At 46.0% G+C, this 27084-nt stretch overlaps 4 non-coding genes across 4 annotated transcripts; all 4 read right to left on the bottom strand.

The window, feature by feature from the left end:
• Positions 1-5948: 5948 nt before the first annotated feature.
• trnae-cuc (transfer RNA glutamic acid (anticodon CUC)) lies at positions 5949-6020 on the bottom strand. The gene has a single exon. It is a non-coding gene; the product is annotated as a tRNA-Glu (tRNA).
• A 7157-nt stretch (positions 6021-13177) lies between these two features.
• trnae-cuc (transfer RNA glutamic acid (anticodon CUC)) lies at positions 13178-13249 on the bottom strand. Its single transcript has one exon. It is a non-coding gene; the product is annotated as a tRNA-Glu (tRNA).
• Positions 13250-18800: 5551 nt separating this feature from the next.
• Positions 18801-18872, bottom strand: trnae-cuc (transfer RNA glutamic acid (anticodon CUC)). The gene has a single exon. It is a non-coding gene; the product is annotated as a tRNA-Glu (tRNA).
• A 4961-nt stretch (positions 18873-23833) lies between these two features.
• Positions 23834-23905, bottom strand: trnae-cuc (transfer RNA glutamic acid (anticodon CUC)). Its single transcript has one exon. It is a non-coding gene; the product is annotated as a tRNA-Glu (tRNA).
• Between the last annotated feature and the right edge of the window lie 3179 nt (positions 23906-27084).

Genomic DNA, 27084 nt, shown 5'->3' with positions numbered 1-27084 from the left:
TGGCACGAGCAATGTTTTTTAAAGATCAAAAGTCACGATTATAGTTTTGTGTTGGATGGATAACGACATGCATACACGGTTCCACACTGACCTTGTCGTATAGGACTCCGAAGTTGCAGTATGCAACTCGAATAATGGATAATAAATCATTAAACACGTGTTTGATACTGTCACAGATGTTCCCAGATTCATTATTTGAAAGCGCTCGAGTGCTCTTCCTTCAGACCACTTTGAGAAAAGGCTCCTCAGATGACTTCAGACCGAAGAGTGCGCTTAAAGTAAGTTCACTTCACGACTTATTCAAATGTTTAGATGTACTGAAAAGTAGAATATTTATGTTTCTCAAGTAGCAGGTTGTATGTATGACTGTGGTTGTTTTCAAAATATACGTTATAAAAGTTCAATGATAGGCTTTTTATTCGCTGTATCGCGGAATGGTGTAAAGTTCATTTCAAAGACAATATATTGCCAGTTGGTTCATTCATGATGTAGCGAATGTATTTAAATTTGTATGTAATCTGTCAGAAGTGAAAAACAGAAGATTGTTCACATTTTCTTCGCTTTCAATAACGATGAGCCGGTTTAATTCTTAAGTATAGGTGTAGTCAGGCTTACTTATTGCAAGGGCTTACCAGGGCTCGAGTCCCGGGGCCCCAGCCAGCGAAGGGGCCCGTCCAGCGTTGGGATTATTTTTTACAAAGTATTCTGTATCTATGTGGTCACTGCTTGTGGGTTTGCTCTTGTGTGCACGCAGCCTTGTGTCTGTGCTGCCTGCCAGCCTGCGATGCCTTGGGGGAGGGGCGGGGGCAGAGAGACGCAGATGTTTGATGTGGGCAGGTCGAATTCCTACTGGCCAGGGTTAAAGCAAATCTATAAAATCTATGATTGTGACTGGTGCACTGACTGCGGAAGCAGGTGGACGTACTATTGTCAAGTGAATCCAAAGTTCGAAAGTTAACAAACAAAAGTATTGTAGCAAGCGGGGGTCTTTTTCCTTTAGCAGACAACAAGTATAAAGCAACGTCAGGAAGGTTTATTGGCCTTAAAAAACACAATCTAAAAGGCCCCTATCGGCTGAGACCCACGCCCAAACAATTACACTTAACTCCCTATCTCACTCTATTCTGCTCTCTATCACACAGGCGCTCGCTCCCGCATAGCATTGGCACACACTCTCTGCTTCACGCCAACTCAGCTACCCAGTCACAATCCCTTCCTCTCAATTCCTGGCCAGTCGGCAGAAGTCTTCCACATCTCATCGGCACTGGCCCTGTAGAAACCCTAGTGGTGGTGTTGCACTGTCTTTGTGATGCACTGGAGCCACGTCAGCAGCTCCTCCTGCAGTGGCCTGAGGACCGCTACCTGCCAATGCTCTTCCCCCATGGCTGCCCCTAGGAACCTCCGCATCAGTACCCCTACTTGGGTAGCCAGACCAGGCCAGTGTGCCCACGGTGTCCTCCGCTGCTCATCTACCCAGTTATGGACCTAACTGTATGTATGTATATATATCTATATGACTTTGCCAATCGCCGAGTGAAGGAGAATGGAGCTTGGATACGGAAGGATGTCCCCATCCCTTGTGCCGTGAAGGACTACACTGCTGGAATTGGGGGCGTCGACCTGTCCGATGCTCTGCTTGGCTACTGCCATGTCCTGCAGAAGACCATGAAGTGGTAGAAGACCCTCTTTTACCACTTTGTGGACACTGCTGTCGTCAACTCCTTCATCCTGCACCAGCACCTGACCAAGGTGAAAGGGCTGGCGCATCTCACACAGTTGGCCTTCAGGGAGCGGCTGGTTGAGGAGCTGGCTGACTTTGGAGCTTCAGAGATAGCAGCACCCTTCAGTGCTGGTCCTGCCAGTACTCCGGTAGTCAGCCCTCGCCGTCGCACCTCCTCCAAACCACGACCCTCCTCTGCCTCTAGTCAAAAAATTGATTTTGAGATCAAAAATAAAAAAATCGAATGCAACATTTATAGAATTGAAAACAAATAAATGTATCGAAAGCAAAAAAAAAAAAAAAAACTTTATCAAAACTGGCCTGCAGCCCCCGTCTTTGCTTGCGATGCTGCAATTTTGTTTTCGTCGCCCGTTTCTTTGCTTTTGATTTTTTTCTTTCGTTTACGAGTTTTGGCGCTGTTTTGTCGTGAGGGTGGGATTTACAGGGAGGCGTGGATCTCGGCTCTCCATTGGTCCAGTAGTTCTGAGTGACGGTTCTTCCTAACCCAATCAGTGAGCAGGTGGGCTGGTCTGGTGATCTCTGTGTGGGATGGTATCGACTGTCTCGGTTTCAACAGCAGCGCCGATTCAGCGTCTTGCATCTGCCAGTCGGCAGAAGTATTCCACATCTCATCGGCACTGGCCCTGTAGAAACCCTAGTGGAGGTGTTGCACTGTCTTTGTGATCCACTGGTGCCACGTCAGCAGCTCCTCCTGCAGTGGCCTGAGGACCGCTACCTGCCATTGCTCCTCCCCCATGGCTGCCCCTAGGAACCTCTGCATCAGTACCCCTACTTGGGTAGCCAGACCAGGCCAGTGTGCTCACGGTGTCCTCCACTACTCATCTACCCAGTTATGGACCTAACTGTATGTATGAATTAATATCTATATGACTTTGCCAATCGCCGAGTGAAGGAGAATGGAGCTTGGATACGGAAGGATGTCCCCATCCCTTGTGCCGTGAAGGACTACACTGCTGGAATTGGGGGCGTCGACCTGTCCAATGCTCTGCTTGGCTACTGCCATGTCCTGCAGAAGACCATGAAGTGGTAGAAGACCCTCTTTTACCACTTTGTGGACACTGCTGTCGTCAACTCCTTCATCCTGCACCAGCACCTGACCAAGGTGAAAGGGCTGGCGCATCTCACACAGTTGGCCTTCAGGGAGCGGCTGGTTGAGGAGCTGGCTGACTTTGGAGCTTCAGAGATAGCAGCACCCTTCAGTGCTGGTCCTGCCAGTACTCCGGTAGTCAGCCCTCGCCGTCGCACCTCCTCCAAACCACGACCCTCCTCTGCCTCTAGTCAAAAAATTGATTTTGAGATCAAAAATAAAAAAATCGAATGCAACATTTATAGAATTGAAAACAAATAAATGTATCGAAAGCAAAAAAAAAAAAAAAAACTTTATCAAAACTGGCCTGCAGCCCCCGTCTTTGCTTGCGATGCTGCAATTTTGTTTTCGTCGCCCGTTTCTTTGCTTTTGATTTTTTTCTTTCGTTTACGAGTTTTGGCGCTGTTTTGTCGTGAGGGTGGGATTTACAGGGAGGCGTGGATCTCGGCTCTCCATTGGTCCAGTAGTTCTGAGTGACGGTTCTTCCTAACCCAATCAGTGAGCAGGTGGGCTGGTCTGGTGATCTCTGTGTGGGATGGTATCGACTGTCTCGGTTTCAACAGCAGCGCCGATTCAGCGTCTTGCATCTGCCAGTCGGCAGAAGTATTCCACATCTCATCGGCACTGGCCCTGTAGAAACCCTAGTGGAGGTGTTGCACTGTCTTTGTGATGCACTGGTGCCACGTCAGCAGCTCCTCCTGCAGTGGCCTGAGGACCGCTACCTGCCATTGCTCCTCCCCCATGGCTGCCCCTAGGAACCTCCGCATCAGTACCCCTACTTGGGTAGCCAGACCAGGCCAGTGTGCTCACGGTGTCCTCCACTACTCATCTACCCAGTTATGGACCTAACTGTATGTATGAATTAATATCTATATGACTTTGCCAATCGCCGAGTGAAGGAGAATGGAGCTTGGATACGGAAGGATGTCCCCATCCCTTGTGCCGTGAAGGACTACACTGCTGGAATTGGGGGCGTCGACCTGTCCGATGCTCTGGTCGGCTACTGCCATGTCCTGCAGAAGACCATGAAGTGGTACAAGACCCTCTTTTACCACTTTGTGGACACTGCTGTCGTCAACTCCTTCATCCTGCACCAGCACCTGACCAAGGTGAAAGGGCTGGCGCATCTCACACAGTTGGCCTTCAGGGAGCGGCTGGTTGAGGAGCTGGCTGACTTTGGAGCTTCAGAGATAGCAGCACCCTTCAGTGCTGGTCCTGCCAGTACTCCGGTAGTCAGCCCTCGCCGTCGCACCTCCTCCAAACCACGACCCTCCTCTGCCTCTAGTCAAAAAATTGATTTTGAGATCAAAAATAAAAAAATCGAATGCAACATTTATAGAATTGAAAAAAAATAAATGTATTGAAATCAAAAAAAAAAAAAACTTAATCAAGACTGGCCTGCAGCCCTCGTCTTTGCTTGTGATGCTGCATTTTTTGTTTTCGTCGCCAGTTTCTTTGCTTTCGATTTTTTTTCTTTCGTTTACGAGTTTTGGCGCTGTTTTGTCGTGAGGGTGGGATTTACAGGGAGGCGTGGATCATGGCTCTCCATTGGTCGAGTAGTTTTGAGTGACGGTTCTTCCTAACCCAATCAGTGAGCAGGTGGGCTGGTCTGGTGATCTCTGTGTGGGATGGTATCGACTGTCTCGGTTTAAACAGCAGCGCCGATTCAGCGACTCATTAAACACCCTGTATGCGCAGAGACGTGCAGTCAAGAGCTGCACAATCACTGGATCATGTTTATTGAATTCAAGATTATTATCGCTCTTTATATCTGTAGTGGTTTTAGTAAATCCCAGGATACAGCGATGAAGAAGTAACAAGTTTATTCCATAAAAGATAAATATAGATTATAGATAAATATACATGTGAGTTTGGAGAAGCCTTTTTGCATCTTCAGATAGACAGGTTACAGTCTTATCTATTGGAAGTGATTACATCTCATTCAAATACCAGATGGTTTACCTCCTGCATAATAATGAACATAACATAACCTAAGTTTGTTGCTGATATTGGAGTGTTTGAGTAGACTGGTGCTGGTCAGCATTCTTCACGCAGCAGATGTGTATAAAATATTATTCATCACATTACTAATCTTTGCATCTTAAATAACACTCATCCCATTTGTAAGAAAGGCTTGATCACCCCCATCTGATTAAAGAACACATTTCGAACTACAGACCCATCAGCATTGTACCTGTTCTAAAAAATATTTGGAAAAATACTTACTGGCCAGTTTTTTATTTAGAATCTCAGAATCAGAATCTGAAAATCAGTTTGTCTTTTGCACAAAAAGATCGTCTTGCATCAGCCACTTTACTGCTAACTGAACACATACAAACAGCTCTCACGGACAACAAAACCAGGGATTTCCTTAAAGCCGTTGATGGTTAACCTTAATCTCCTCCTAAATTCAAACGTTTTAAGCTCAACTGGTGCTCAAACCAATGTTTCTCTAATCAAAACAAAAAAAGAATGTATATTTTACATCCCCTTAAGTCTTCCAGCCCTCCCTCTATAGTAATCAACAACTCACAAATTACAGTAGTAACCTCTTCAATACCTTTGACTAATTCTCGATTCCCATGTCACTTATAAAGATCACATTAGTAAATTAAAGCAAGAAATAGGTTAACAATAAACTGCGGAAGTTTAACTGAAAATCTTTTCCGTTCATGAATGAGTTTATTTCCAGCATTTCTTACATGCCTCCCTAGATGGTCACTCAAAGACAAATTAGCAGCCGTCATGAAATAATACAAGCGTGCAAATAAGATTGACTTACAAAAGTGTCTCCTTGGACCCACCACTGTAATATTTCCAAGACAGCGCCAACTCTCTGACAGTGTGAGAATTCACACCTGTCTCAAGATGTATTATGAAATGCAGTATCGTCTCTCTCCCTCAATCCTTTGTAATGTGCTACCTTCGCATCCTGCATTTTGCAAGCAGCGCACATGGCCCTTCTTCTCACAATACAGCACCTCCCACCCTCATTACAAGGATTGAAACGGGAAGTCAGGAAATACATATTTGATAACATGCACTCTACTTAGCGTGATTAGTGCTCGTTTTGATTTATTGATTTTCCATTCGTTTATGGAAGGGGCGGGAAAGAGCGAGTTCCCTGACCGGGAATCGAACCCGGGCCGCGGCGGTGAGAGCGCCGAATCCTAACCACTAGACCACCAGGGAAGCGGTGACTTCGCTCGTGAGATAGAAAGATCCAAAATATGGAACAGATTGTGTCATTATGAACTGATGTAAGCTCCACAAGACTTCGATTATGTATTAACGTATTCATAAGGAAAGTGGCACGAGCAATGTTTTTTAAAGATCAAAAGTCACGATTATAGTTTTGTGTTGGATGGATAACGACATGCATACACGGTTCCACACTGACCTTGTCGTATAGGACTCCGAAGTTGCAGTATGCAACTCGAATAATGGATAATAAATCATTAAACACGTGTTTGATACTGTCACAGATGTTCCCAGATTCATTATTTGAAAGCGCTCGAGTGCTCTTCCTTCAGACCACTTTGAGAAAAGGCTCCTCAGATGACTTCAGACCGAAGAGTGCGCTTAAAGTAAGTTCACTTCACGACTTATTCAAATGTTTAGATGTACTGAAAAGTAGAATATTTATGTTTCTCAAGTAGCAGGTTGTATGTATGACTGTGGTTGTTTTCAAAATATACGTTATAAAAGTTCAATGATAGGCTTTTTATTCGCTGTATCGCGGAATGGTGTAAAGTTCATTTCAAAGACAATATATTGCCAGTTGGTTCATTCATGATGTAGCGAATGTATTTAAATTTGTATGTAATCTGTCAGAAGTGAAAAACAGAAGATTGTTCACATTTTCTTCGCTTTCAATAACGATGAGCCGGTTTAATTCTTAAGTATAGGTGTAGTCAGGCTTACTTATTGCAAGGGCTTACCAGGGCTCGAGTCCCGGGGCCCCAGCCAGCGAAGGGGCCCGTCCAGCGTTGGGATTATTTTTTACAAAGTATTCTGTATCTATGTGGTCACTGCTTGTGGGTTTGCTCTTGTGTGCGCGCAGCCTTGTGTCTGTGCTGCCTGCCAGCCTGCGATGCCTTGGGGGAGGGGCGGGGGCAGAGAGACGCAGATGTTTGATGTGGGCAGGTCGAATTCCTACTGGCCAGGGTTAAAGCAAATCTATAAAATCTATGATTGTGACTGGTGCACTGACTGCGGAAGCAGGTGGACGTACTATTGTCAAGTGAATCCAAAGTTCGAAAGTTAACAAACAAAAGTATTGTAGCAAGCGGGGGTCTTTTTCCTTTAGCAGACAACAAGTATAAAGCAACGTCAGGAAGGTTTATTGGCCTTAAAAAACACAATCTAAAAGGCCCCTATCGGCTGAGACCCACGCCCAAACAATTACACTTAACTCCCTATCTCACTCTATTCTGCTCTCTATCACACAGGCGCTCGCTCCCGCATAGCATTGGCACACACTCTCTGCTTCACGCCAACTCAGCTACCCAGTCACAATCCCTTCCTCTCAATTCCTGGCCAGTCGGCAGAAGTCTTCCACATCTCATCGGCACTGGCCCTGTAGAAACCCTAGTGGAGGTGTTGCACTGTCTTTGTGATCCACTGGTGCCACGTCAGCAGCTCCTCCTGCAGTGGCCTGAGGACCGCTACCTGCCATTGCTCCTCCCCCATGGCTGCCCCTAGGAACCTCCGCATCAGTACCCCTACTTGGGTAGCCAGACCAGGCCAGTGTGCCCACGGTGTCCTCCGCTGCTCATCTACCCAGTTATGGACCTAACTGTATGTATGTATATATATCTATATGACTTTGCCAATCGCCGAGTGAAGGAGAATGGAGCTTGGATACGAAAGGATGTCCCCATCCCTTGTGCCGTGAAGGACTACACTGCTGGAATTGGGGGTGTCGACCTGTCCGATGCTCTGCTTGGCTACTGCCATGTCCTGCAGAAGACCATGAAGTGGTAGAAGACCCTCTTTTACCACTTTGTGGACACTGCTGTCGTCAACTCCTTCATCCTGCACCAGCACCTGACCAAGGTGAAAGGGCTGGCGCATCTCACACAGTTGGCCTTCAGGGAGCGGCTGGTTGAGGAGCTGGCTGACTTTGGAGCTTCAGAGATAGCAGCACCCTTCAGTGCTGGTCCTGCCAGTACTCCGGTAGTCAGCCCTCGCCGTCGCACCTCCTCCAAACCACGACCCTCCTCTGCCTCTAGTCAAAAAATTGATTTTGAGATCAAAAATAAAAAAATCGAATGCAACATTTATAGAATTGAAAACAAATAAATGTATCGAAAGCAAAAAAAAAAAAAAAAACTTTATCAAAACTGGCCTGCAGCCCCCGTCTTTGCTTGCGATGCTGCAATTTTGTTTTCGTCGCCCGTTTCTTTGCTTTTGATTTTTTTCTTTCGTTTACGAGTTTTGGCGCTGTTTTGTCGTGAGGGTGGGATTTACAGGGAGGCGTGGATCTCGGCTCTCCATTGGTCCAGTAGTTTTGAGTGACGGTTCTTCCTAACCCAATCAGTGAGCAGGTGGGCTGGTCTGGTGATCTCTGTGTGGGATGGTATCGACTGTCTCGGTTTCAACAGCAGCGCCGATTCAGCGTCTTGCATCTGCCAGTCGGCAGAAGTCTTCCACATCTCATCGGCACTGGCCCTGTAGAAACCCTAGTGGAGGTGTTGCACTGTCTTTGTGATCCACTGGTGCCACGTCAGCAGCTCCTCCTGCAGTGGCCTGAGGACCGCTACCTGCCATTGCTCCTCCCCCATGGCTGCCCCTAGGAACCTCCGCATCAGTACCCCTACTTGGGTAGCCAGACCAGGCCAGTGTGCTCACGGTGTCCTCCACTACTCATCTACCCAGTTATGGACCTAACTGTATGTATGAATTAATACCTATATGACTTTGCCAATCGCCGAGTGAAGGAGAATGGAGCTTGGATACGGAAGGATGTCCCCATCCCTTGTGCCGTGAAGGACTACACTGCTGGAATTGGGGGCGTCGACCTGTCCGATGCTCTGGTCGGCTACTGCCATGTCCTGCAGAAGACCATGAAGTGGTACAAGACCCTCTTTTACCACTTTGTGGACACTGCTGTCGTCAACTCCTTCATCCTGCACCAGCACCTGACCAAGGTGAAAGGGCTGGCGCATCTCACACAGTTGGCCTTCAGGGAGCGGCTGGTTGAGGAGCTGGCTGACTTTGGAGCTTCAGAGATAGCAGCACCCTTCAGTGCTGGTCCTGCCAATACTCCGGTAGTCAGCCCTCGCCGTCGCACCTCCTCCAAACCACGACCCTCCTCTGCCTCTAGTGAAAAAATTGATTTTGAGATCAAAAATAAAAAAATCGAATGCAACATTTATAGAATTGAAAACAAATAAATGTATTGAAATCAAAAAAAAAAAAAACTTTATCAAGACTGGCCTGCAGCCCTCGTCTTTGCTTGTGATGCTGCATTTTTTGTTTTTGTCGCCAGTTTCTTTGCTTTCGATTTTTTTTCTTTCGTTTACGAGTTTTGGCGCTGTTTTGTCGTGAGGGTGGGATTTACAGGGAGGCGTGGATCATGGCTCTCCATTGGTCGAGTAGTTTTGAGTGACGGTTCTTCCTAACCCAATCAGTGAGCAGGTGGGCTGGTCTGGTGATCTCTGTGTGGGATGGTATCGACTGTCTCGGTTTCAACAGCAGCGCCGATTCAGCGTCTTGCATCTGCCAGTCGGCAGAAGTCTTCCACATCTCATCGGCACTGGCCCTGTAGAAACCCTAGTGGAGGTGTTGCACTGTCTTTGTGATGCACTGGTGCCACGTCAGCAGCTCCTCCTGCAGTGGCCTGAGGACCGCTACCTGCCAATGCTCTTCCCCCATGGCTGCCCCTAGGAACCTCCGCATCAGTACCCCTACTTGGGTAGCCAGACCAGGCCAGTGTGCCCACGGTGTCCTCCGCTGCTCATCTACCCAGTTATGGACCTAACTGTATGTATGTATATATATCTATATGACTTTGCCAATCGCCGAGTGAAGGAGAATGGAGCTTGGATACGGAAGGATGTCCCCATCCCTTGTGCCGTGAAGGACTACACTGCTGGAATTGGGGGCGTCGACCTGTCCGATGCTCTGCTTGGCTACTGCCATGTCCTGCAGAAGACCATGAAGTGGTAGAAGACCCTCTTTTACCACTTTGTGGACACTGCTGTCGTCAACTCCTTCATCCTGCACCAGCACCTGACCAAGGTGAAAGGGCTGGCGCATCTCACACAGTTGGCCTTCAGGGAGCGGCTGTTTGAGGAGCTGGCTGACTTTGGAGCTTCAGAGATAGCAGCACCCTTCAGTGCTGGTCCTGCCAGTACTCCGGTAGTCAGCCCTCGCCGTCGCACCTCCTCCAAACTACGACCCTCCTCTGCCTCTAGTCAAAAAATTGATTTTGAGATCAAAAATAAAAAAATCGAATGCAACATTTATAGAATTGAAAACAAATAAATGTATCGAAAGCAAAAAAAAAAAAAAAACTTTATCAAAACTGGCCTGCAGCCCCCGTCTTTGCTTGCGATGCTGCAATTTTGTTTTCGTCGCCCGTTTCTTTGCTTTTGATTTTTTTCTTTCGTTTACGAGTTTTGGCGCTGTTTTGTCGTGTGGGTGGGATTTACAGGGAGGCGTGGATCTCGGCTCTCCATTGGTCCAGTAGTTTTGAGTGACGGTTCTTCCTAACCCAATCAGTGAGCAGGTGGGCTGGTCTGGTGATCTCTGTGTGGGATGGTATCGACTGTCTCGGTTTCAACAGCAGCGCCGATTCAGCGTCTTGCATCTGCCAGTCGGCAGAAGTCTTCCACATCTCATCGGCACTGGCCCTGTAGAAACCCTAGTGGAGGTGTTGCACTGTCTTTGTGATCCACTGGTGCCACGTCAGCAGCTCCTCCTGCAGTGGCCTGAGGACCGCTACCTGCCATTGCTCCTCCCCCATGGCTGCCCCTAGGAACCTCCGCATCAGTACCCCTACTTGGGTAGCCAGACCAGGCCAGTGTGCTCACGGTGTCCTCCACTACTCATCTACCCAGTTATGGACCTAACTGTATGTATGAATTAATATCTATATGACTTTGCCAATCGCCGAGTGAAGGAGAATGGAGCTTGGATACGGAAGGATGTCCCCATCCCTTGTGCCGTGAAGGACTACACTGCTGGAATTGGGGGCGTCGACCTGTCCGATGCTCTGGTCGGCTACTGCCATGTCCTGCAGAAGACCATGAAGTGGTACAAGACCCTCTTTTACCACTTTGTGGACACTGCTGTCGTCAACTCCTTCATCCTGCACCAGCAGCTGACCAAGGTGAAAGGGCTGGCGCATCTCACACAGTTGGCCTTCAGGGAGCGGCTGGTTGAGGAGCTGGCTGACTTTGGAGCTTCAGAGATAGCAGCACCCTTCAGTGCTGGTCCTGCCAGTACTCCGGTAGTCAGCCCTCGCCGTCGCACCTCCTCCAAACCACGACCCTCCTCTGCCTCTAGTCAAAAAATTGATTTTGAGATCAAAAATAAAAAAATCGAATGCAACATTTATAGAATTGAAAACAAATAAATGTATTGAAATCAAAAAAAAAAAAAACTTTATCAAAACTGGCCTGCAGCCCTCGTCTTTGCTTGTGATACTGCATTTTTTGTTTTCGTCGCCAGTTTCTTTGCTTTCGATTTTTTTTCTTTCGTTTACGAGTTTTGGCGCTGTTTTGTCGTGAGGGTGGGATTTACAGGGAGGCGTGGATCATGGCTCTCTATTGGTCGAGTAGTTTTGAGTGACGGTTCTTCCTAACCCAATCAGTGAGCAGGTGGGCTGGTCTGGTGATCTCTGTGTGGGATGGTATCGACTGTCTCGGTTTAAACAGCAGCGCCGATTCAGCGACTCATTAAACACCCTGTATGCGCAGAGACGTGCAGTCAAGAGCTGCACAATCACTGGATCATGTTTATTGAATTCAAGATTATTATCGCTCTTTATATCTGTAGTGGTTTTAGTAAATCCCAGGATACAGCGATGAAGAAGTAACAAGTTTATTCCATAAAACATAAATATAGATTATAGATAAATATACATGTGAGTTTGGAGAAGCCTTTTTGCATCTTCAGATAGACAGGTTACAGTCTTATCTATTGGAAGTGATTACATCTCATTCAAATACCAGATGGTTTACCTCCTGCATAATAATGAACATAACATAACCTAAGTTTGTTGATGATATTGGAGTGTTTGAGTAGACTGGTGCTGGTCAGCATTCTTCACGCAGCAGATGTGTATAAAATATTATTCATCACATTACTAATCTTTGCATCTTAAATAACACTCATCCCATTTGTAAGAAAGGCTTGATCACCCCCATCTGAATAAAGAACACATTTCGAACTACAGACCCATCAGCATTGTACCTGTTCTAAAAAATATTTGGAAAAATACTTACTGGCCAGTTTTTTATTTAGAATCTCAGAATCAGAATCTGAAAATCAGTTTGTCTTTTGCACCAAAAGATCGTCTTGCATCAGCCACTTTACTGCTAACTGAACACATACAAACAGCTCTCACGGACAACAAAACCAGGGATTTCCTTAAAGCCGTTGATGGTTAACCTTAATCTCCTCCTAAATTCAAACGTTTTAAGCTCAACTGGTGCTCAAACCAATGTTTCTCTAATCAAAACAAAAGAAGAATGTATATTTTAGATCCCCTTAAGTCTTCCAGCCCTCCCTCTACAGTAATCAACAACTCACAAATTACAGTAGTAACCTCTTCAATACCTTTGACTAATTCTCGATTCCCATGTCACTTATAAAGATCACATTAGTAAATTAAAGCAAGAAATAGGTTAACAATAAACTGCGGAAGTTTAACTGAAAATCTTTTCCGTTCATGAATGAGTTTATTTCCAGCATTTCTTACATGCCTCCCTAGATGGTCACTCAAAGACAAATTAGCAGCCGTCAGGAAATAATACAAGCGTGCAAATAAGATTGACTTACAAAAGTGTCTCCTTGGACCCACCACTGTAATATTTCCAAGACAGCGCCAACTCTCTGACAGTGTGAGAATTCACACCTGTCTCAAGATGTATTATGAAATGCAGTATCGTCTCTCTCCCTCAATCCTTTGTAATGTTCTTCCTTAGCATCCTGCATTTTGCAAGCAGCGCACATGGCCCTTCTTCTCACAATACAGCACCTCCCACCCTCATTACAAGGATTGAAACGGGAAGTCAGGTAATACATATTTGATAACATGCACTCTACTTAGCGTGATTAGTGCTCGTTTTGATTTATTGATTTTCCATTCGTTTATGGAAGGGGCGAGAAAGAGCGAGTTCCCTGACCGGGAATCGAACCCGGGCCGCGGCGGTGAGAGCGCCGAATCCTAACCACTAGACCACCAGGGAAGCGGTGACTTCGCTCGTGAGATAGAAAGATCCAAAATATGGAACAGATTGTGTCATTATGAACTGATGTAAACTCCACAAGACTTCGATTATTTATTAACGTATTAATAAGGAAAGTGGCACGAGCAATGTTTTTTAAAGATCAAAAGTCACGATTATAGTTTTGTGTTGGATGGATAACGACATCCATACACGGTTCCACACTGACCTTGTCGTATAGGACTCCGAAGTTGCAGTATGCAACTCGAATAATGGATAATAAATCATTAAACACGTGTTTGATACTGTCACAGATGTTCCCAGATTCATTATTTGAAAGCGCTCGAGTGCTCTTCCTTCAGACCACTTTGACTGGTGCTGGTCAGCATTCTTCACGCAGCAGATGTGTATAAAATATTATTCATCACATTACTAATCTTTGCATCTTAAATAACACTCATCCCATTTGTAAGAAATGCTTGATCACCCCCATCTGATTAAAGATCACATTTCGAACTACAGACCCATCAGCATTGTACCTGTTCTAAAAAATATTTGGAAAAACCCGGGCCGCGGCGGTGAGAGCGCCGAATCCTAACCACTAGACCACCAGGGAAGCGGTGACTTTGCTCGTGAGATAGAAAGATCCAAAATATGGAACAGATTGTGTCATTATGAACTGATGTAAGCTCCACAAGACTTCGATTATTTATTAACGTATTAATAAGGAAAGTGGCACGAGCAATGTTTTTTAAAGATCAAAAGTCACGATTATAGTTTTGTGTTGGATGGATAACGACATGCATACACGGTTCCACACTGACCTTGTCGTATAGGACTCCGAAGTTGCAGTATGCAACTCGAATAATGGATAATAAATCATTAAACACGTGTTTGATACTGTCACAGATGTTCCCAGATTCATTATTTGAAAGCGCTCGAGTGCTCTTCCTTCAGACCACTTTGAGAAAAGGCTCCTCAGATGACTTCAGACCGAAGAGTGCGCTTAAAGTAAGTTCACTTCACGACTTATTCAAATGTTTAGATGTACTGAAAAGTAGAATATTTATGTTTCTCAAGTAGCAGGTTGTATGTATGACTGTGGTTGTTTTCAAAATATACGTTATAAAAGTTCAATGATAGGCTTTTTATTCGCTGTATCGCGGAATGGTGTAAAGTTCATTTCAAAGACAATATATTGCCAGTTGGTTCATTCATGATGTAGCGAATGTATTTAAATTTGTATGTAATCTGTCAGAAGTGAAAAACAGAAGATTGTTCACATTTTCTTCGCTTTCAATAACGATGAGCCGGTTTAATTCTTAAGTATAGGTGTAGTCAGGCTTACTTATTGCAAGGGCTTACCAGGGCTCGAGTCCCGGGGCCCCAGCCAGCGAAGGGGCCCGTCCAGCGTTGGGATTATTTTTTACAAAGTATTCTGTATCTATGTGGTCACTGCTTGTGGGTTTGCTCTTGTGTGCGCGCAGCCTTGTGTCTGTGCTGCCTGCCAGCCTGCGATGCCTTGGGGGAGGGGCGGGGGCAGAGAGACGCAGATGTTTGATGTGGGCAGGTCGAATTCCTACTGGCCAGGGTTAAAGCAAATCTATAAAATCTATGATTGTGACTGGTGCACTGACTGCGGAAGCAGGTGGACGTACTATTGTCAAGTGAATCCAAAGTTCGAAAGTTAACAAACAAAAGTATTGTAGCAAGCGGGGGTCTTTTTCCTTTAGCAGACAACAAGTATAAAGCAACGTCAGGAAGGTTTATTGGCCTTAAAAAACACAATCTAAAAGGCCCCTATCGGCTGAGACCCACGCCCAAACAATTACACTTAACTCCCTATCTCACTCTATTCTGCTCTCTATCACACAGGCGCTCGCTCCCGCATAGCATTGGCACACACTCTCTGCTTCACGCCAACTCAGCTACCCAGTCACAATCCCTTCCTCTCAATTCCTGGCCAGTCGGCAGAAGTCTTCCACATCTCATCGGCACTGGCCCTGTAGAAACCCTAGTGGTGGTGTTGCACTGTCTTTGTGATGCACTGGTGCCACGTCAGCAGCTCCTCCTGCAGTGGCCTGAGGACCGCTACCTGCCAATGCTCTTCCCCCATGGCTGCCCCTAGGAACCTCCGCATCAGTACCCCTACTTGGGTAGCCAGACCAGGCCAGTGTGCCCACGGTGTCCTCCGCTGCTCATCTACCCAGTTATGGACCTAACTGTATGTATGTATATATATCTATATGACTTTGCCAATCGCCGAGTGAAGGAGAATGGAGCTTGGATACGGAAGGATGTCCCCATCCCTTGTGCCGTGAAGGACTACACTGCTGGAATTGGGGGCGTCGACCTGTCCGATGCTCTGCTTGGCTACTGCCATGTCCTGCAGAAGACCATGAAGTGGTAGAAGACCCTCTTTTACCACTTTGTGGACACTGCTGTCGTCAACTCCTTCATCCTGCACCAGCACCTGACCAAGGTGAAAGGGCTGGCGCATCTCACACAGTTGGCCTTCAGGGAGCGGCTGGTTGAGGAGCTGGCTGACTTTGGAGCTTCAGAGATAGCAGCACCCTTCAGTGCTGGTCCTGCCAGTACTCCGGTAGTCAGCCCTCGCCGTCGCACCTCCTCCAAACCACGACCCTCCTCTGCCTCTAGTCAAAAAATTGATTTTGAGATCAAAAATAAAAAAATCGAATGCAACATTTATAGAATTGAAAACAAATAAATGTATCGAAAGCAAAAAAAAAAAAAAAAACTTTATCAAAACTGGCCTGCAGCCCCCGTCTTTGCTTGCGATGCTGCAATTTTGTTTTCGTCGCCCGTTTCTTTGCTTTTGATTTTTTTCTTTCGTTTACGAGTTTTGGCGCTGTTTTGTCGTGAGGGTGGGATTTACAGGGAGGCGTGGATCTCGGCTCTCCATTGGTCCAGTAGTTTTGATTGACGGTTCTTCCTAACCCAATCTGTGAGCAGGTGGGCTGGTCTGGTGATCTCTGTGTGGGATGGTATCGACTGTCTCGGTTTCAACAGCAGCGCCGATTCAGCGTCTTGCATCTGCCAGTCGGCAGAAGTCTTCCACATCTCATCGGCACTGGCCCTGTAGAAACCCTAGTGGAGGTGTTGCACTGTCTTTGTGATCCACTGGTGCCACGTCAGCAGCTCCTCCTGCAGTGGCCTGAGGACCGCTACCTGCCATTGCTCCTCCCCCATGGCTGCCCCTAGGAACCTCTGCATCAGTACCCCTACTTGGGTAGCCAGACCAGGCCAGTGTGCTCACGGTGTCCTCCACTACTCATCTACCCAGTTATGGACCTAACTGTATGTATGAATTAATATCTATATGACTTTGCCAATCGCCGAGTGAAGGAGAATGGAGCTTGGATACGGAAAGATGTCCCCATCCCTTGTGCCGTGAAGGACTACACTGCTGGAATTGGGGGCGTCGACCTGTCCGATGCTCTGGTCGCTACTGCCATGTCCTGCAGAAGACCATGAAGTGGTACAAGACCCTCTTTTACCACTTTGTGGACACTGCTGTCGTCAACTCCTTCATCCTGCACCAGCACCTGACCAAGGTGAAAGGGCTGGCGCATCTCACACAGTTGGCCTTCAGGGAGCGGCTGGTTGAGGAGCTGGCTGACTTTGGAGCTTCAGAGATAGCAGCACCCTTCAGTGCTGGTCCTGCCAGTACTCCGGTAGTCAGCCCTCGCCGTCGCACCTCCTCCAAACCACGACCCTCCTCTGCCTCTAGTCAAAAAATTGATTTTGAGATCAAAAATAAAAAAATCGAATGCAACATTTATAGAATTGAAAACAAATAAATGTATTGAAATCAAAAAAAAAAAAACTTTATCAAGACTGGCCTGCAGCCCTCGTCTTTGCTTGTGATGCTGCATTTTTTGTTTTCGTCGCCAGTTTCTTTGCTTTCGATTTTTTTTCTTTCGTTTACGAGTTTTGGCGCTGTTTTGTCGTGAGGGTGGGATTTACAGGGAGGCGTGGATCATGGGTCTCCATTGGTCGAGTAGTTTTGAGTGACGGTTCTTCCTAACCCAATCAGTGAGCAGGTGGGCTGGTCTGGTGATCTCTGTGTGGGATGGTATCGACTGTCTCGGTTTCAACAGCAGCGCCGATTCAGCGACTCATTAAACACCCTGTATGCGCAGAGACCTGCAGTCAAGAGCTGCACAATCACTGGATCATGTTTATTGAATTCAAGATTATTATCGCTCTTTATATCTGTAGTGGTTTTAGTAAATCCCAGGATACAGCGATGAAGAAGTAACAAGTTTATTCCATAAAACATAAATATAGATTATAGATAAATATACATGTGAGTTTGGAGAAGCCTTTTTGCATCTTCAGATAGACAGGTTACAGTCTTATCTATTGGAAGTGATTACATCTCATTCAAATACCAGATGGTTTACCTCCTGCATAATAATGAACATAACATAACCTAAGTTTGTTGCTGATATTGGAGTGTTTGAGTAGACTGGTGCTGGTCAGCATTCTTCACGCAACAGATGTGTATAAAATATTATTCATCACATTACTAATCTTTGCATCTTAAATAACACTCATCCCATTTGTAAGAAAGGCTTGATCACCCCCATCTGATTAAAGAACACATTTCGAACTACAGACCCATCAGCATTGTACCTGTTCTAAAAAATATTTGGAAAAATACTTACTGGCCAGTTTTTTATTTAGAATCTCAGAATCAGAATCTGAAAATCAGTTTGTCTTTTGCACAAAAAGATCGTCTTGCATCAGCCACTTTACTGCTAACTGAACACATACAAACAGCTCTCACGGACAACAAAACCAGGGATTTCCTTAAAGCCGTTGATGGTTAACCTTAATCTCCTCCTAAATTCAAACGTTTTAAGCTCAACTGGTGCTCAAACCAATGTTTCTCTAATCAAAACAAAAAAAGAATGTATATTTTAGATCCCCTTAAGTCTTCCAGCCCTCCCTCTATAGTAATCAACAACTCACAAATTACAGTAGTAACCTCTTCAATACCTTTGACTAATTCTCGATTCCCATGTCACTTATAAAGATCACATTAGTAAATTAAAGCAAGAAATAGGTTAACAATAAACTGCGGAAGTTTAACTGAACATCTTTTCCGTTCATGAATGAGTTTATTTCCAGCATTTCTTACATGCCTCCCTAGATGGTCACTCAAAGACAAATTAGCATGAAATAATACAAGCGTGCAAATAAGATTGACTTACAAAAGTGTCTCCTTGGACCCACCACTGTAATATTTCCAAGACAGCGCCAACTCTCTGACAGTGTGAGAATTCACACCTGTCTCAAGATGTATTATGAAATGCAGTATCGTCTCTCTCCCTCAATCCTTTGTAATGTGCTACCTTCTCATCCTGCATTTTGCAAGCAGCGCACATGGCCCTTCTTCTCACAATACAGCACCTCCCACCCTCATTACAAGGATTGAAACGGGAAGTCAGGAAATACATATTTGATAACATGCACTCTACTTAGTGTGAATAGATTTGATTTATTGATTTTCCATTCGCTTATGGAAGGGGCGGGAAAGAGCGAGTTCCCTGACCGGGAGTCGAACCCGGGCCGCGGCGGTGAGAGCGCCGAATCCTAACCACTAGACCACCAGGGAAGCGGTGACTTTGCTCGTGAGATAGAAAGATCCAAAATATGGAACAGATTGTGTCATTATGAACTGATGTAAGCTCCACAAGACTTCGATTATTTATTAACGTATTCATAAGGAAAGTGGCACGAGCAATGTTTTTTAAAGATCAAAAGTCACGATTATAGTTTTGTGTTGGATGGATAACGACATGCATACACGGTTCCACACTGACCTTGTCGTATAGGACTCCGAAGTTGCAGTATGCAACTCGAATAATGGATAATAAATCATTAAACACGTGTTTGATACTGTCACAGATGTTCCCAGATTCATTATTTGAAAGCGCTCGAGTGCTCTTCCTTCAGACCACTTTGAGAAAAGGCTCCTCAGATGACTTCAGACCGAAGAGTGCGCTTAAAGTAAGTTCACTTCACGACTTATTCAAATGTTTAGATGTACTGAAAAGTAGAATATTTATGTTTCTCAAGTAGCAGGTTGTATGTATGACTGTGGTTGTTTTCAAAATATACGTTATAAAAGTTCAATGATAGGCTTTTTATTCGCTGTATCGCGGAATGGTGTAAAGTTCATTTCAAAGACAATATATTGCCAGTTGGTTCATTCATGATGTAGCGAATGTATTTAAATTTGTATGTAATCTGTCAGAAGTGAAAAACAGAAGATTGTTCACATTTTCTTCGCTTTCAATAACGATGAGCCGGTTTAATTCTTAAGTATAGGTGTAGTCAGGCTTACTTATTGCAAGGGCTTACCAGGGCTCGAGTCCCGGGGCCCCAGCCAGCGAAGGGGCCCGTCCAGCGTTGGGATTATTTTTTACAAAGTATTCTGTATCTATGTGGTCACTGCTTGTGGGTTTGCTCTTGTGTGCGCGCAGCCTTGTGTCTGTGCTGCCTGCCAGCCTGCGATGCCTTGGGGGAGGGGCGGGGGCAGAGAGACGCAGATGTTTGATGTGGGCAGGTCGAATTCCTACTGGCCAGGGTTAAAGCAAATCTATAAAATCTATGATTGTGACTGGTGCACTGACTGCGGAAGCAGGTGGACGTACTATTGTCAAGTGAATCCAAAGTTCGAAAGTTAACAAACAAAAGTATTGTAGCAAGCGGGGGTCTTTTTCCTTTAGCAGACAACAAGTATAAAGCAACGTCAGGAAGGTTTATTGGCCTTAAAAAACACAATCTAAAAGGCCCCTATCGGCTGAGACCCACGCCCAAACAATTACACTTAACTCCCTATCTCACTCTATTCTGCTCTCTATCACACAGGCGCTCGCTCCCGCATAGCATTGGCACACACTCTCTGCTTCACGCCAACTCAGCTACCCAGTCACAATCCCTTCCTCTCAATTCCTGGCCAGTCGGCAGAAGTCTTCCACATCTCATCGGCACTGGCCCTGTAGAAACCCTAGTGGTGGTGTTGCACTGTCTTTGTGATGCACTGGTGCCACGTCAGCAGCTCCTCCTGCAGTGGCCTGAGGACCGCTACCTGCCAATGCTCTTCCCCCATGGCTGCCCCTAGGAACCTCCGCATCAGTACCCCTACTTGGGTAGCCAGACCAGGCCAGTGTGCCCACGGTGTCCTCCGCTGCTCATCTACCCAGTTATGGACCTAACTGTATGTATGTATATATATCTATATGACTTTGCCAATCGCCGAGTGAAGGAGAATGGAGCTTGGATACGGAAGGATGTCCCCATCCCTTGTGCCGTGAAGGACTACACTGCTGGAATTGGGGGCGTCGACCTGTCCGATGCTCTGCTTGGCTACTGCCATGTCCTGCAGAAGACCATGAAGTGGTACAAGACCCTCTTTTACCACTTTGTGGACACTGCTGTCGTCAACTCCTTCATCCTGCACCAGCACCTGACCAAGGTGAAAGGGCTGGCGCATCTCACACAGTTGGCCTTCAGGGAGCGGCTGGTTGAGGAGCTGGCTGACTTTGGAGCTTCAGAGATAGCAGCACCCTTCAGTGCTGGTCCTGCCAGTACTCCGGTAGTCAGCCCTCGCCGTCGCACCTCCTCCAAACCACGACCCTCCTCTGCCTCTAGTCAAAAAATTGATTTTGAGATCAAAAATAAAAAAATCGAATGCAACATTTATAGAATTGAAAACAAATAAATGTATCGAAAGCAAAAAAAAAAAAAAAAACTTTATCAAAACTGGCCTGCAGCCCCCGTCTTTGCTTGCGATGCTGCAATTTTGTTTTCGTCGCCCGTTTCTTTGCTTTTGATTTTTTTCTTTCGTTTACGAGTTTTGGCGCTGTTTTGTCGTGAGGGTGGGATTTACAGGGAGGCGTGGATCTCGGCTCTCCATTGGTCCAGTAGTTTTGATTGACGGTTCTTCCTAACCCAATCTGTGAGCAGGTGGGCTGGTCTGGTGATCTCTGTGTGGGATGGTATCGACTGTCTCGGTTTCAACAGCAGCGCCGATTCAGCGTCTTGCATCTGCCAGTCGGCAGAAGTCTTCCACATCTCATCGGCACTGGCCCTGTAGAAACCCTAGTGGAGGTGTTGCACTGTCTTTGTGATCCACTGGTGCCACGTCAGCAGCTCCTCCTGCAGTGGCCTGAGGACCGCTACCTGCCATTGCTCCTCCCCCATGGCTGCCCCTAGGAACCTCTGCATCAGTACCCCTACTTGGGTAGCCAGACCAGGCCAGTGTGCTCACGGTGTCCTCCACTACTCATCTACCCAGTTATGGACCTAACTGTATGTATGAATTAATATCTATATGACTTTGCCAATCGCCGAGTGAAGGAGAATGGAGCTTGGATACGGAAAGATGTCCCCATCCCTTGTGCCGTGAAGGACTACACTGCTGGAATTGGGGGCGTCGACCTGTCCGATGCTCTGGTCGGCTACTGCCATGTCCTGCAGAAGACCATGAAGTGGTACAAGACCCTCTTTTACCACTTTGTGGACACTGCTGTCGTCAACTCCTTCATCCTGCACCAGCACCTGACCAAGGTGAAAGGGCTGGCGCATCTCACACAGTTGGCCTTCAGGGAGCGGCTGGTTGAGGAGCTGGCTGACTTTGGAGCTTCAGAGATAGCAGCACCCTTCAGTGCTGGTCCTGCCAGTACTCCGGTAGTCAGCCCTCGCCGTCGCACCTCCTCCAAACCACGACCCTCCTCTGCCTCTAGTCAAAAAATTGATTTTGAGATCAAAAATAAAAAAATCGAATGCAACATTTATAGAATTGAAAACAAATAAATGTATTGAAATCAAAAAAAAAAAAAACTTTATCAAGACTGGCCTGCAGCCCTCGTCTTTGCTTGTGATGCTGCATTTTTTGTTTTCGTCGCCAGTTTCTTTGCTTTCGATTTTTTTTCTTTCGTTTACGAGTTTTGGCGCTGTTTTGTCGTGAGGGTGGGATTTACAGGGAGGCGTGGATCATGGGTCTCCATTGGTCGAGTAGTTTTGAGTGACGGTTCTTCCTAACCCAATCAGTGAGCAGGTGGGCTGGTCTGGTGATCTCTGTGTGGGATGGTATCGACTGTCTCGGTTTCAACAGCAGCGCCGATTCAGCGACTCATTAAACACCCTGTATGTGCAGAGACCTGCAGTCAAGAGCTGCACAATCACTGGATCATGTTTATTGAATTCAAGACTATTATCGCTCTTTATATCTGTAGTGGTTTTAGTAAATCCCAGGATACAGCGATGAAGAAGTAACAAGTTTATTCCATAAAACATAAATATAGATTATAGATAAATATACATGTGAGTTTGGAGAAGCCTTTTTGCATCTTCAGATAGACAGGTTACAGTCTTATCTATTGGAAGTGATTACATCTCATTCAAATACCAGATGGTTTACCTCCTGCATAATAATGAACATAACATAACCTAAGTTTGTTGCTGATATTGGAGTGTTTGAGTAGACTGGTGCTGGTCAGCATTCTTCACGCAACAGATGTGTATAAAATATTATTCATCACATTACTAATCTTTGCATCTTAAATAACACTCATCCCATTTGTAAGAAAGGCTTGATCACCCCCATCTGATTAAAGAACACATTTCGAACTACAGACCCATCAGCATTGTACCTGTTCTAAAAAATATTTGGAAAAATACTTACTGGCCAGTTTTTTATTTAGAATCTCAGAATCAGAATCTGAAAATCAGTTTGTCTTTTGCACAAAAAGATCGTCTTGCATCAGCCACTTTACTGCTAACTGAACACATACAAACAGCTCTCACGGACAACAAAACCAGGGATTTCCTTAAAGCCGTTGATGGTTAACCTTAATCTCCTCCTAAATTCAAACGTTTTAAGCTCAACTGGTGCTCAAACCAATGTTTCTCTAATCAAAACAAAAAAAGAATGTATATTTTAGATCCCCTTAAGTCTTCCAGCCCTCCCTCTATAGTAATCAACAACTCACAAATTACAGTAGTAACCTCTTCAATACCTTTGACTAATTCTCGATTCCCATTCCCATAAAGATCACATTAGTAAACTAAAGCAAGAAATAGGTTAACAATAAACTGCGGAAGTTTAACTGAACATCTTTTCCGTTCATGAATGAGTTTATTTCCAGCATTTCTTACATGCCTCCCTAGATGGTCACTCAAAGACAAATTAGCATGAAATAATACAAGCGTGCAAATAAGATTGACTTACAAAAGTGTCTCCTTGGACCCACCACTGTAATATTTCCAAGACAGCGCCAACTCTCTGACAGTGTGAGAATTCACACCTGTCTCAAGATGTATTATGAAATGCAGTATCGTCTCTCTCCCTCAATCCTTTGTAATGTGCTACCTTCGCATCCTGCATTTTGCAAGCAGCGCACATGGCCCTTCTTCTCACAATACAGCACCTCCCACCCTCATTACAAGGATTGAAACGGGAAGTCAGGAAATACATATTTGATAACATGCACTCTACTTAGCGTGATTAGTGCTCGTTTTGATTTATTGATTTTCCATTCGCTTATGGAAGGGGCGGGAAAGAGCGAGTTCCCTGACCGGGAATCGAACCCGGGCCGCGGCGGTGAGAGCGCCGAATCCTAACCACTAGACCACCAGGGAAGCGGTGACTTTGCTCGTGAGATAGAAAGATCCAAAATATGGAACAGATTGTGTCATTATGAACTGATGTAAGCTCCACAAGACTTCGATTATTTATTAACGTATTCATAAGGAAAGTGGCACGAGCAATGTTTTTTAAAGATCAAAAGTCACGATTATAGTTTTGTGTTGGATGGATAACGACATGCATACACGGTTCCACACTGACCTTGTCGTATAGGACTCCGAAGTTGCAGTATGCAACTCGAATAATGGATAATAAATCATTAAACACGTGTTTGATACTGTCACAGATGTTCCCAGATTCATTATTTGAAAGCGCTCGAGTGCTCTTCCTTCAGACCACTTTGAGAAAAGGCTCCTCAGATGACTTCAGACCGAAGAGTGCGCTTAAAGTAAGTTCACTTCACGACTTATACAAATGTTTAGATGTACTGAAAAGTAGAATATTTATGTTTCTCAAGTAGCAGGTTGTATGTATGACTGTGGTTGTTTTCAAAATATACGTTATAAAAGTTCAATGATAGGCTTTTTATTCGCTGTATCGCGGAATGGTGTAAAGTTCATTTCAAAGACAATATATTGCCAGTTGGTTCATTCATGATGTAGCGAATGTATTTAAATTTGTATGTAATCTGTCAGAAGTGAAAAACAGAAGATTGTTCACATTTTCTTCGCTTTCAATAACGATGAGCCGGTTTAATTCTTAAGTATAGGTGTAGTCAGGCTTACTTATTGCAAGGGCTTACCAGGGCTCGAGTCCCGGGGCCCCAGCCAGCGAAGGGGCCCGTCCAGCGTTGGGATTATTTTTTACAAAGTATTCTGTATCTATGTGGTCACTGCTTGTGGGTTTGCTCTTGTGTGCGCGCAGCCTTGTGTCTGTGCTGCCTGCCAGCCTGCGATGCCTTGGGGGAGGGGCGGGGGCAGAGAGACGCAGATGTTTGATGTGGGCAGGTCGAATTCCTACTGGCCAGGGTTAAAGCAAATCTATAAAATCTATGATTGTGACTGGTGCACTGACTGCGGAAGCAGGTGGACGTACTATTGTCAAGTGAATCCAAAGTTCGAAAGTTAACAAACAAAAGTATTGTAGCAAGCGGGGGTCTTTTTCCTTTAGCAGACAACAAGTATAAAGCAACGTCAGGAAGGTTTATTGGCCTTAAAAAACACAATCTAAAAGGCCCCTATCGGCTGAGACCCACGCCCAAACAATTACACTTAACTCCCTATCTCACTCTATTCTGCTCTCTATCACACAGGCGCTCGCTCCCGCATAGCATTGGCACACACTCTCTGCTTCACGCCAACTCAGCTACCCAGTCACAATCCCTTCCTCTCAATTCCTGGCCAGTCGGCAGAAGTCTTCCACATCTCATCGGCACTGGCCCTGTAGAAACCCTAGTGGTGGTGTTGCACTGTCTTTGTGATGCACTGGTGCCACGTCAGCAGCTCCTCCTGCAGTGGCCTGAGGACCGCTACCTGCCAATGCTCTTCCCCCATGGCTGCCCCTAGGAACCTCCGCATCAGTACCCCTACTTGGGTAGCCAGACCAGGCCAGTGTGCCCACGGTGTCCTCCGCTGCTCATCTACCCAGTTATGGACCTAACTGTATGTATGTATATATATCTATATGACTTTGCCAATCGCCGAGTGAAGGAGAATGGAGCTTGGATACGGAAGGATGTCCCCATCCCTTGTGCCGTGAAGGACTACACTGCTGGAATTGGGGGCGTCGACCTGTCCGATGCTCTGCTTGGCTACTGCCATGTCCTGCAGAAGACCATGAAGTGGTAGAAGACCCTCTTTTACCACTTTGTGGACACTGCTGTCGTCAACTCCTTCATCCTGCACCAGCACCTGACCAAGGTGAAAGGGCTGGCGCATCTCACACAGTTGGCCTTCAGGGAGCGGCTGGTTGAGGAGCTGGCTGACTTTGGAGCTTCAGAGATAGCAGCACCCTTCAGTGCTGGTCCTGCCAGTACTCCGGTAGTCAGCCCTCGCCGTCGCACCTCCTCCAAACCACGACCCTCCTCTGCCTCTAGTCAAAAAATTGATTTTGAGATCAAAAATAAAAAAATCGAATGCAACATTTATAGAATTGAAAACAAATAAATGTATCGAAAGCAAAAAAAAAAAAAAAAACTTTATCAAAACTGGCCTGCAGCCCCCGTCTTTGCTTGCGATGCTGCAATTTTGTTTTCGTCGCCCGTTTCTTTGCTTTTGATTTTTTTCTTTCGTTTACGAGTTTTGGCGCTGTTTTGTCGTGAGGGTGGGATTTACAGGGAGGCGTGGATCTCGGCTCTCCATTGGTCCAGTAGTTTTGATTGACGGTTCTTCCTAACCCAATCTGTGAGCAGGTGGGCTGGTCTGGTGATCTCTGTGTGGGATGGTATCGACTGTCTCGGTTTCAACAGCAGCGCCGATTCAGCGTCTTGCATCTGCCAGTCGGCAGAAGTCTTCCACATCTCATCGGCACTGGCCCTGTAGAAACCCTAGTGGAGGTGTTGCACTGTCTTTGTGATCCACTGGTGCCACGTCAGCAGCTCCTCCTGCAGTGGCCTGAGGACCGCTACCTGCCATTGCTCCTCCCCCATGGCTGCCCCTAGGAACCTCTGCATCAGTACCCCTACTTGGGTAGCCAGACCAGGCCAGTGTGCTCACGGTGTCCTCCACTACTCATCTACCCAGTTATGGACCTAACTGTATGTATGAATTAATATCTATATGACTTTGCCAATCGCCGAGTGAAGGAGAATGGAGCTTGGATACGGAAAGATGTCCCCATCCCTTGTGCCGTGAAGGACTACACTGCTGGAATTGGGGGCGTCGACCTGTCCGATGCTCTGGTCGGCTACTGCCATGTCCTGCAGAAGACCATGAAGTGGTACAAGACCCTCTTTTACCACTTTGTGGACACTGCTGTCGTCAACTCCTTCATCCTGCACCAGCACCTGACCAAGGTGAAAGGGCTGGCGCATCTCACACAGTTGGCCTTCAGGGAGCGGCTGGTTGAGGAGCTGGCTGACTTTGGAGCTTCAGAGATAGCAGCACCCTTCAGTGCTGGTCCTGCCAGTACTCCGGTAGTCAGCCCTCGCCGTCGCACCTCCTCCAAACCACGACCCTCCTCTGCCTCTAGTCAAAAAATTGATTTTGAGATCAAAAATAAAAAAATCGAATGC

The sequence above is a fragment of the Amia ocellicauda genome, chromosome 14 (assembly GCF_036373705.1).
Source record: "Amia ocellicauda isolate fAmiCal2 chromosome 14, fAmiCal2.hap1, whole genome shotgun sequence".
NCBI classification, from domain to species: Eukaryota; Metazoa; Chordata; class Actinopteri; order Amiiformes; family Amiidae; genus Amia; species Amia ocellicauda.
This window is presented reverse-complemented; position numbering and strand designations above follow the sequence as displayed.